The sequence below is a fragment of the Nelumbo lutea genome, chromosome 2 (assembly GCF_056320005.1).
Source record: "Nelumbo lutea isolate HS-2025 chromosome 2, American lotus-T2T, whole genome shotgun sequence".
In the NCBI taxonomy this organism is placed as follows: Eukaryota; Viridiplantae; Streptophyta; class Magnoliopsida; order Proteales; family Nelumbonaceae; genus Nelumbo; species Nelumbo lutea.
The window spans coordinates 108,954,566-108,967,660 of NC_142685.1; positions in this window are offsets into that span (position 1 = coordinate 108,954,566).

Below are 13,095 nucleotides of genomic sequence, written 5' to 3' on the forward strand. Positions count from 1 at the left end.
CAGTCGAGTCCAGTTTTGAAAATCATGGTTACAACGATGGTGACAGGAGTGATCATCATTGGATGATCCCGGAGTTGAAAAAAATTGGTGTTTTAATACCAATAATCTCATTGTATTAATGTCATGAATTTTTTATCTATCAAAAAATTAAAAAAAAATTAAAATAAAAAAAGAGAAAATCATATGTATATACCATCTGAACCAAAGAAAATAGCCTCGTAGATCCAATACTTTAGATGATAAGGATGGCCTTTCTCTCCAGTCATGGTCTCACGGAATGATTAATTGAAGATCTAAGGTTCAAATGCTCTATCTATTTGACAGTTTCTTGTTCTCTTCATTTAATCATGCCTGCAAATTAAGTCGGTGAGACCCAAACGCGTACTTTGTGTCTCCCAAACGCGTTGCATTAAAGTCTTGCAAAAGCTAGAAGTCGTTGCAAGAAAGTCTCCCAAACGCTTACTTTGATCCAATTTTGCATTGAGTTGAATATAACTGCGACAGTTTGCCTGACTTAAATAACAAATCCGTGAATGTCATCGTATAGGATGAAATCCTTAACCCCATTTTCTCTCCTTCTCGTCCTTCTCTGTCTACGCTTCGATGGCTACTCTCAAACAATGTATTTAGAAGAGCAAAAGATCCTACTGAAACTAAAGCAAGAATGGGGAAATCCACCATCTCTCTTCTCGTGGAGTTCATCAATCAGTCACTGTAAGTGGACTGGAATCTCCTGTGTCGAAGGTTCTGTCACTTATATCTCACTTCCCCGCATGAACATTACCGGTAGAATCCCTTCCGTCATCTGCGACCTCAAGAACATCACCCTCATTGTCCTCTCATCCAACTATCTCCTGGGCGAATTTCCAACTGTTCTTTACAACTGTTCAAAGCTCGAAATTCTTGATCTTTCCCAGAACATGTTGGTTGGACGGGTTCCGGATGATATCCACCGGTTTTCTCGCCTCTCGCTCCTCAATCTTGGCCGAAATACATTCTTCGGTGACATCCCAGAGGCAATTGGGCGTTTAACGACGTTGAAGAATCTTTATCTCCATCAAAATAAGTTTAATGGAACTTTCCCTCCAGAAATCAGCAACCTGTCAAACCTTGAAGCTCTCGCCATGGATAGAAACAAATTCGTGCCTTCACGGATCCCTGTGGAACTCACTCGGTTGAAGAATCTTAGTTTTTTGTCAATGCCGATGACTAATCTGATTGGAGAAATTCCGGAATCAGTCGGTGACATGACGGGACTTCAACTCATCAACCTGTCGGCGAACAATCTCAACGGTATGATTCCAGACAGCTTGTTTCTTTTGAAGAAACTAACTCATTTGTATCTTTATGGAAACAAATTGTCAGGAGAGATTCCCAGACGAATTGAAGCTCTGAGTCTAACGACGATGGATCTTTCAGCAAACAACTTAACTGGAACGATACCGGAAGATTTCGGAAAACTGAATAACTTGACGATGTTGTTCATGCATTCAAACCAATTATCCGGTAAGATGCCGGCGAGTATCGGCTCGATGTGGGGTTTGAAGCAATTCCGACTAAAAGGCAACAGTTTGTCTGGAGAGATTCCAGAAACAATCGGTAATCTGATGAAGCTAGAAATGTTGGAACTCTCGCATAACAACTTGAGTGGGATTATCCCTGGTTCTTTATTTTTGTTAAAGAATATAAAATATTTATATCTTAGTGATAACAACTTATCCGGGGAGATTCCACGACGAGTTGAAGCTTTGAATATGGTCAGAATTGTTCTTTCAAGGAACAACTTGACTGGTACAATCCCTGAAGAGTTTGGGAAATTAGATAAATTGACGATCTTATCTGTGCATTCTAATCAATTGTATGGAAAGATATGAACAATGGGACATAGGCAAATGTATTCTAGGCTCCATTTGGAAGGAGTACAAATATTTTTAGAGCCCAAAACCTTATATTTTGTATTATTTTTGTATAAATTTGTACCGTACATATTTGTATTTATACTCCTTTTAAATTGAACCTTTTCCATTTAAAAAATGCTTGGGTGGATATCTCCAATGGGATAACTTAATAGTATATAAGGGCAACTTTTGGGGTTTAATATCAATAAAATAAAAGTAATATTTAAAAAAAAAATCAAAAGTAAAAAAAAAAACTAAAAATAATATCAATAAAGGGCAAAAACATTGTTCATCATCTTCTTCTTGTCATTTGTTCACCAGCACCACTGTCCGCCGCCACCCGCCACCACTTGCCACCACTGTTCGCTGCTGCCCGCCGCCTCTGCCCATCTCTGCCTCCACCTTCGGCAACGTTGCCAGAGGTGGCCGAAAGCAGGGGTAGCGGCGGGGGCGGTGGTGGTCATTTCTTTACCCAATGCCACCTCCGCCACCTTTGTCTCCACTCACCTCCACAACGTTGCTGGAGGTGGAGGCGGAGGTGGTGGTGTTGGGCAGAGAAATGACCACCAACGCCGCCGCCGCCACATCTGCCTCCGGCCACCTCCAACAATGTTGCCGGAGGTAGAGGCAGAGATGGGCGAAGCGGCGGCGGGCGGCGGTGGATGGCGGCACTGGTGGACAAATGGCAAGAAGAAAATAATAAACAGTGTTTTTGCCCTTTATTGTATTATTTTTGAAAAGTTAACCTATATTTGATTTTTTTTTAAATATTACTTTTATTGATATTAAACCCCAAAAGTTGCCCTTATATGCTATTATCCATAACTTATTTACAATAAAAACTTTGGCATTTTGCATGTATAGGCAAGGATTTTAAAATTGAATCGGACAATGAACCGGTCAGGGGCCAGTTCTCGAGTCAAATGGTTCGATCATTCAAAATGAACAGACGGCATGTTTTAACAAAATATAAAAATAAAATAAAAATACCAAATTATTGAACGGTTCAACCATTCAGATCAGTGGTTTTTCAAGTTTTCTGATCACCTGATTGATTCCTGATTTTTCTGATCCGACCGTCGAATCTGGTTTAGTTTTGAAAACCATGTGTATAGGTATATATATATTAAGCAGTCCAGGCTAAGTTTTAACCCAAGCCCAATGTCAAGCCCAAACTATGAAACCTAAGTCCACACTGCACTAAAATTGTTTTCTTAAGCCCTCACATTAAAATTTTAAGCCACTCGACACAAAAATTAGTTATAAGCGTATGTATATGAATGGTTTAAAAAATATATATATATATATATATATATATATATATATATATATATATATATATATATATATCATACAGTCACAGGCCACACTTATGCTACCTAAGGCCAGGTCCAGGTCTGAATCTAATCCGAAAAAAAAAAAAAAAAACAATCATTTGAGCCCAAGCCCATCCTAAAGACTGAAAATCCAAGTAAATGCAGACTGGGTCGGTCCAGGATTGGGTTAGGCATACCCAAGTTGCACCCCTGTATAATACGACCCTGCATATTTTGAAACCTTTTAACTAATTCAGCCGTTGAATGGATGAAGAATCAGACCATTCACCTCCCACACGTGTCATAGTATTCACAGGTTTGGGTAATTGGGTTCCATATCGAAGATGGGTCTATAACGGTACCATCAAATTAATTGATTCAAAACAAAGCGCAAATTTCTTAAAGTATCATTTATGGTTTAAGAAATTGGCTAAATCTACTCTTACTATTTATATATTGTCTCAAAGTACTTTTAAGTTTTTTTGATAATTATCTAAAACCTTCTTACTGTTAATTTTCCACCACACTCCATTCATATGTGACATTGATCAGATGACTGCTATATTTTTAAAATTCCTAAAATACCCTTTTACAAAGAAAACCCACTTTCAAGTCGGAAACCCACAATAAATTGATTGATCTATCATGAAATACTACCACAAGGGCCACAATTCTTTGTCACACTACATCCCCTTGACAGCTTTTGTTATGAAACATCCTTGAGTTTCTTTCTTGCAAAATTGACCTAAAAACTGCACCTGGAATCAAGTAAAAGGGGGTCTCCTAACTCTTACTCAGGCCTTGCAATCTCCAGCTCTTGACAAGAGCCTCGACTATTGATTGGCAGCTACAACTTAATGTAAACATCTTTAAAATCCTTACCGAGAGATAATGTAAGAGAAATTGTAGTGCAGTAAAAGGGGGTCTCCTAACTCTTCAGCCCTATTGCATAATACACAGGTAGGAGTCTCAATCAACATTAATCCCCTCTAGGGGTGTGGTAACGAGCCGAGCTTTTCACGAACTGCTCGAGCTCGGTTTGGCTCAGTTTCTCAGATATATATATATATATATATATATATATATATATATATATATATATAATATTTTTATATATAATTTTTTATTTCTATAAAATATTTTTTCTCAAAATTGAGCTCGAACCGAACTTATGAATTTTTTACTCTTGAGCTCAAGGTTCTGGCTCAAACCGCCTTGTAGAACAGTCTCAAGATGATCTAGCCTTTGCCCTTTGCACCAAATTACATGTATATGGAAATCCCAATCTTCTTCTTGAGTCAATCTAATGTAGAAAGATTGGTTTGGCGTCACTTCTTATACCACATTTTGCTTCTAACTGATCTTACCTTAAAATAAATGCCAAAATACTTTGAATATGCAAAGATTTGAACCCAAGAAGTCATGTTTACAATGACCATCGAAGGTTTTACTTAACCACTAAGCCACTTAAGTGAATTGATAATTTTTTTAATATTTGAATGTACATAATAAGTAATGCAAAAGGTAATATTTACAAAATTTAAATTATGATGCATTTTGAATATTAAAAAAATAATATTGAAAAATGCAAATAGATTCCATGAACCCACGAAATAATATTTAATAATTAGCAAATTAATATCTTATTTTTTTAGAATATTTAATAACTAAATAATTAATAAAAACAAAATTATAAGACTGAAAATTAAAAATAATTTATTAAAAATTAAAATATAACATTAAAAATATGAATAAAGGCCACAACTGACAACCTTGACTATTATAGACAAGAAAAAATATTTACTAAAATATTTAATAATTAGTAAAAAATAAAATATTTAATAATTGATACAAGAAAAAATTATAAATATTTAAAAAAACTTAAAAGTAAATTATTAAATAATAAAGTAATATTGAAAAGAACAAATAAATTCCACAAATCCATGAAAAATATTTTCTAATTAGCAAATTAATATCTCAAAAAGTACTAAAATAATTAATAATTAATTAAAAATAAAATATCTAATCATTAATACAAATAAAAATGATAAAAAAATTAGAAGATACAAAATATTTAATAATTATGAACTCTAGCTCTATGGCATTTCATTCGTCGTATTTTAGGAGGAACTTTGGCTTTATGGCATTTCATTCGTCGTATTTTAGGAGGAACTCTGGCTCTGAATCTCATAGTACATCTAGGTTTCATTCGTCTACTGTCACTCCCTTTCTTTCCCCAAGATCTTGGTCTCGGGTATTTGTGAAACAAATCATTAGAAAGGATCCAAATCAGGTCCATTTCCAGTGAACATCTTCATTCAAAATTAAATTTGTAAGGTTGAAAACTGAGCTTGAATATAGGGGTGTCAATTGGATTGGATTTGTTTCAATCCGATCCAGTCCAAATGTAAGTTCATTATAAATTTACCAGGTCCACCAATCCAATGAATGTTTTGGATATATTTGGACCGGTCCAATTCCATCTGGTTAAATTCATTTTGATTTAGATTGGTTTCAATCCAAACCCAGTCGATTGGCACATATATTCTTATCTTATATCAATGGATTAAATATTAATTTAATCCAATCCAATCTAATATAAATTTATTACGGATGAACCATGTCCAATCCAATCTAATAAATATTTTGGACCAGATTGATCCAATCCAATATGTCTTATTGGTCTAACCAATTTTAGTAGATGTTAAAGACCAGAACCCACATTGCAGTGTTTTCCAGAACAGGGTTGTAGAATCCCAACACTTGCATCAGAGTAGAATAAAGATAAAATGTGTATCTTCAAGAAATCAAATCAGGAAATACAAATTCCACACAGGGCTCCAAAAAAATTGAGTTAAGACTTAAAGAACCGTTAAAATAGAGTTATAGGAGACAATTTATCAACTCTTAAAGACGTATCTATATATAACTATACATGACGTTGTTAAAATTTGGATTTTGAATGATCGTGGCGACAAGGGATGATGACTCTGGAATCAGCAACAAATCTATTATCTCTTCTTTACCTTATTTCATGGCATGTCAACTTTTCTTCAAAATATGTCACAAAATTATTGTTTTGATAAGAAATTTTTGATGGGGGTAGAATGATGGCAAAAATCTATCGAGCAATATAAGGAGCCCAATAAAATTTTCCATTTGTACCCACACCACACAAGCTCTTGATGACACTTCATCCAAAAATATATATGAAACACCCAAAGTAGCCCTACACAAACAATCATGATCCATCATGACCACAGGAATTTGGCAAAATTTTGGTAATTTTTAGTTTATTTTATTTAATGCCATTTAATATCTAATTGCAATTCAAATTTAATTGTTGACCAATCAAACTTGGATATAAATAAATCCAATTCCATTCAATTTTATCTATTTGCAGTCCTACCTTATCATAAGAGATGAGGCAACTGAAGGGATAGGATATCCATCACATGGACGTCCAAAGATTGCGGAAAAATGGGCGAATTTCAAAAATTTTTCTCTCCCTTCAACTGGGAATCGAATTCCCTATTTAGAAAATCATATTTTCAATGATCATTCTTGAACCATAAACTGAACCAGGTCTGAACCAAAAGGAGTAGGAAAGGATTATACCTGATACGGAGAAACAGTATCTCCCAATGGAGGTGTTCACACCCAAGGAAGGATCCAAAATCTGCTCCCACTGAAAATGGCGCAGTGTAGGGTGGAGCAGAATCAGTAGTGCTCTTTCAAAAGAACTTGACCCTTCGCAAGAATCAACTGGGAAAAGATTGGTATCAAGATCGAATCTAGATTACTCATGTAGAGAGGAGGAGATCAAACTGCTGGAGGCGGCTGCAGGAAGGAGGCGGCAACAAAGTATTCACAGGGTGCAGAATTCTCTCTTCTTTTGATTTCAGCTCTGAAAACAAGAATGTGTTGGTTGCATGTCTAAAAGCTGCCGCCCCCTCCTCCTTTTATAATCTTAAAGGGATCAGCTCCTAATCCCATCAGGAGTTGGTGATCGAAATCATATTTGGATTAAAGGTCCCTTTAACTGATAAGGGATAACCCTTATCTTATCTGCAGATCAGATCAACCATATCCTAATCTAATTAGGAGGCTTCCAGATCTAAATCTTATTTAGATCTTGAACTCTCTAAGTGGATAGGGTCTGGGCCCAATTCTATGAGCTAATCCATCTCATAATTCGCCCCTTTAAATTACTAATCAAATTAGCCCAGTTCGAAATGGGCTTAAGGCCAATTTAAGGTTATGTATTTACTTAGCCTTCCAAACTGTTGCCCAGTTGGGCTTCCTTGTATGGCGTGGGACCCTAACATTGATCTACACATCAGCCACATGGGTTCAGCCCAGCTTTGTTACAAGGCAAGGTCGAAAACACTGTTATGTACAATGCACCCCCTGAAACCCATGTTATGGGCTCTATGGGCCCAACACTTACCCTAAGTGGTCCCTGGGCCAAGCCACCTTGTAACACTCAGGGATTGTGGGCAGATGCAAGATTAGCCCATCAGGTATTATCCTCAATGGTCTTACACTTAACTTCTCAACCCATAATGATCATACACTGCCCGACAAGAGATGACCTCTCCCTCGACTACTAGGAACATTGTTGCACTCTCTGCTTATATGGATCCCGAGAATTAAAACATTTTGCAAACCTTTTAGAAACCAATATATATATATATATATATCTCATATAAAATATATTTTGCAAAACAAATCTCAACGATTGAAATCGGCTGCCGGTAGTCTTGGTTTCCATTAGTGAGAGTGCATCCCCAATCATTACCTTTGTCCGACAAAGGGGCTGATCCTGTCACAATGATCACCCACTCAAATGAATTCTCAAACTGTCCCAACATACCCAGGTTTTGACCCCCGCTAAGGATCTCACTAATTGATACATCAAAGACAGCCCAATCCGACACCTAGTGCAGTATCATAATCGAATCTAGGGGTCGGGTGTAACTTTTTAGTTTTGCCCATCAATCTCCATGGTCCAGGGCAATACTGGAAATCTGGTCCAGTTCAAAGATTCAATTAATCCTACACTGTATGTGCCTAGGGTCTCACCCTGGTAGCTAAGACAGGCCACCCCAACCGACTTGGTGGCACCACAATATCAGCCTTGTCAGGATAGGTCTCCCAGACCGACTCACTGGCTGTGAACATTCTAAACTAACACGAGTCTCATTAAGTGTCCAGTTTAAGAGTATTACACAGAAACATACCAAGGGAACATGAATCAAGTATGCACTTTTATTCATTTACAATAAACTCATAAAGTACATCATCTTGATTGGAACTAAAGGCATACAAAACTATCTAACAGCTCCCATTTGCACTTAGGTCCAATTAGGTACTAGCCAGAGTCCCATGCTTTCCACGTGTTTCTCAAACACTTTCTGTGATAGTGGTTTCGTCAATGGGTCTGCTACATTTTCCGCTGACGCTATCTTCTGAATCAAGACGTCCCCTCTACCAACAATCTCCAGCAGTACGTGGTACTTCCTCTCAATGTGCTTCGACTTCGAGTGGGCTCGTGGCTCCTTAGCCTGAGCAATAGCTCCATTGCTGTCACACAACAATGGGATGGGTGATGTGCTGGATGGAACTACTCCCAACTCATGAACGAACTTCTTCATCCACACAGCTTCTTTAGCAGCCTCACTTGCGGCAATGTACTCAGCCTCAGTGGTGGAGTTTGCAGTGGACCCTTGTTTGTTGCTTTTCCAGCAAACAGCACACGATCCTATCGTGAAAACATATCCAAATGTTGACTTTCTATCATCTGGATCCAACTAAAAATTGGCATTTGTATACCATTGGATCTGTAGCGAGTTACCATCGAATACTAGACAAAACTCTTTTGTCATTCGAAGGTACTTAAGTATGTTTTTCACCATAGTTCAGTGCTCCTGCCCTGGGTTGGCCTGAAATCTGATTACTACACTCACTGCTTGAGCAATGTCAGGACGAGTGCATAGCATGGCATACATGATGCTCCCTACGGCAGAGGCATAGGGAACGTCTTTCATTCCATCAATCTCCTTTGAAATCTTCTTGGAGAGAATGACTCCGTGCTTGAAATGAACATTTTCTTTCTTCGAGTTCTCCATGCTGTATCTTTTCACTATTTTGTCAATGTAGGCAGATTGGGATAATCCTACTATCCGCTTTGATCTATCTCTATAGAGTCGAAGACCTAGTATATAAGAGGCTTCTCCAAGATCTTTCATGGAGAATTGCTGTGAAAGCCATACTTTCACCGCGGTTAACATTCCTACATCATTCCCAATGAGTAGAATGTCATCTACATACAGAACCAAGAAGGTAACCTTATCTCCACTGTACTTCCTGTAGACACAGGGTTCATCTGGATTCTGCTCGAAGTCAAACGATTTGACAGCACAGTCAAAATGGATGTTCTAACTTCTAGAAACTTGCTTAAGTCCATAAATGGATCTATTAAGTTTACATACCATGTTTTCCTGACCTGCAGCAATGAAGCCTTGCGACTGCTACATAAAGATACCTTCAGCAAGATCTCCATTCAGGAATGTAGTTTTGACATCCATCTGCCAAATTTCATAATCATGGTATGTTGCTACAGCTATCAGGATCCTAATGGATTTAAGCATGGGCACAGGTGAAAAGGTTTCCTCATAATCGATGCCCTCTTTCTGAGTGTACCCTTTCACCACCATACGAGCTTTGAAGGTCTCAACCCTACCATCGGGGCCTTTCTTCCTCTTGTAAATCCATTTGCAACCGATTGCTTTTACCCCGGAGGGTGGATCTACTAGAATCTAGACTCCATTGGTCTCCATTGAGTCCATCTCTGCTCTCATGGCCTCCACCCACTTCTGGGAATATATATCCAACATAGCTTCCGCGTAAGTCACAGGCTCCCCCTCACTATTCAAAGTTTCCATCAGGTAACTATCCTGGTCATAACCATAACGGACTGGTGGCCTGGATACCCGAGTGGATCTTCTAGGTTGGTCACTACCTGGAACTTGTGGGACATCTCCCACTGCTCCTGAGCTCTCCTCGTCAAGAATAACTTCCTAACGATGGGTGTCTAGGATGAAATCGGTCTCCAAGAATTATGCGTTTCGACTGCAGAACACTTTCTGCTCACTTGGGTCATAAAATAGGTAACCTACAAAGCCTTTTGGATAGCCTACAAATAGGCAATGGCTGGTATCGGATTCCAACTTGTCTGCACTCATTCTTTTAACGTGTGCTGGGCTACCCCAAATCTTCAAGTGTCTGACACTTGGTTTCTTTCCGGTCCAAAGTTCATATGGAGTATTCGGAACCGATTTGGTTGGAACCCGATTCAGCATGTAAATCACAGTCTCTAATGCGTAACCCCAAAAGGATGTGGGTAACTCTGAGTGTATGAGAAGCGACCAGACCATATCCAATAAGTTTCTATTCCTCCTCTCTAAAACACCATTAAGTTGTGGTGTAGCAAGAAGAGCTAATTCTGATACTATCTCATAGTCCTTTAAGTAGTCCCTGAATTCGTCAGAAAGATACTCGCCACCTCAATCTGATCGAAGGGCTTTAATTTCTCTCCCTAACTGTTTTCTCGACATCTTGTCTAAACTCTTTGAACTTTTCAAAGAATTCATACTTGTGCCTCATTAGGTACACATAACCATATCGTGAAAAATCATCTGTGAAGGTGATGAAATACACGTGTTAATTCCATGTCCTAGTACTCAGGGGACAACATACATCAGAATGTATTAGATCAAATGTGTCGGTACATCTTTCCGGCTTATCGTTAAATAGCCGTTTTGCCATATTGCCTTGTAGGCAAGGCTCACAGGTGGGAAGATCTTCTATAATTAGAAAATCCAAAGGACCATCCTTTACCAACCCAGTGATTCGGTCAACACCGATGTGGCCAAGTCAGTAATGGCACAGATAAATGGGATTAACTATATCACGAGCTCTCTTCTTGGGGATTTCAGCCAACGTAATTTCGGTTATGTTAGTTTCTAGAGAATGATGTAGAACATAGAGACCGTTCTCCAGTTCCTCGTATGCGATGAATCTATTCTTTCTTTTAATAATAATTATATTACTAAAGAAGATAGAATAACTATCTGCACATAGTTTTGAGACAGAAATAAAATTTCTCCTTAAATTTTGTACATAAAGATAATCTTTTAGTACAATTGTTCCTTCTCTAAAAAGTAACTCCACCGTTCTTATGGCCACGACTGCAACAGTTGCAATGGTCCCCAAGTAGAGTGTGACTTCTCCTTCACTTAGCCTTCTACTTACCTTGAACCCCTACAGTGAGTTACACGCATGAGTTAAAGCCCCAATGTCAATACACCAGGACGCAGAAGCTATCAATAAATTGGTTTCTATAACACAAGTTTCGAAATTACCTTTCTTGGATTCTAGGTCGGCATAGTTTGGGCCCTTAAACTTGTTGTCGTCAAGAAGCTTTGCAAAAGATCCGTTTGTCATTTTCTGATAAAAGAGCAAACATCAGTCCACAACCTAATTTGATTCCTATTCATTTCATAGATATGGATTTTAATCTACAATCCATTTCCATTTGTTCATCTCTGAGATTTCCATCCTTTCTTAGTGATAGAGACTACGGGTTGTATCTGGAAATGTGGGAAATCACATAGGGTGCATGGAGCCAACTGTTTCAGCTGCATAACCCCACCACCTTTCTATGAAAGATCATATCCACTCATCATTTGAGTTTTCCCTCTGGCCTCTGTCAGACAAGGTTCAGAGCCGTTTTTAGGTAAACCTTTCTGTCTAGTGAGTGCTTACCCATCATATTCGTTAACGCCAAAGTACCGTGAGAGAGTTCCCATTTTCTAGTGAAGCCCCTCCCACATCGGTCTATGATGCCCCTATCATCTTATGAAACACTTAGACAAGCCCAACAGCAAATGGATAGCCCATTTTCTGGTGCGTTTCCTCATTACTGAAGGACCCATCCTCATGCTAATGATGGAAGGCCTTTAGAGAGTTCATCATATGAATCTCCCTATCACATGCACTCATATTAGCTGGAGGGAACAATTATTACGCCCTAATTTGATTTAGGTCAAACCAAAGTGGATCCCATTGACTTTCATAAAATCAGATTTCGGTGGGCCTTAAATCAACTAGGGTTCCGCACGTAACCTCTTGATGAGGTGTGAGGCCCACCACTGAGGGAGGTCATCCAATTACCAAAAGGGACACCAAGGCAATGATGTGCATTCAGCCATGGTGTGCGCAAGAGTCACTGTCGATTGAGCATGGGCCAAGAACTTATGGCCCATGTACGTAGCACATCACACATCCATACATCTCATGCAGGGATAAATTGATCCAATCAATTAATCATCTATAAGGCCCATTGGAAGCCCATTTTAAATCCATAATATTATCCATTAATATTATCTAGGTATATGGGCTGAATTAGGGTTACCCACTCAGATGAATTCTCAGATTGTCCCAACATACCCAGGTTTTGACCCCCACTAAGAATCTCACTAATTGGTACATCAAAGACAGCCCAATCCGACACCTAGTGCAGTATCATAATCGAGACTAGGGGTCGGGTGTAATTTTTCAGTTTTGCCCATCAATCTCCAAGGTCTAGGGCAATACTAGAAATCTGGTCCAATTCAAAGATTCAATTAATCCTACACTGTATGTGCCTAGGGTCTCACCCTAGTAGTTGAGACAGGCCACCCCAACCGACTTGGTGGCACTAAAGTGTCAGCTTTGTCAGGATAGGTCTCCCCAGACCGACCCACTGGCTGTGAACATTCTAAACTAACACGAGTCTCATTAAGTGTCTAGTTCAAGGGTATTACATAGAAACATAC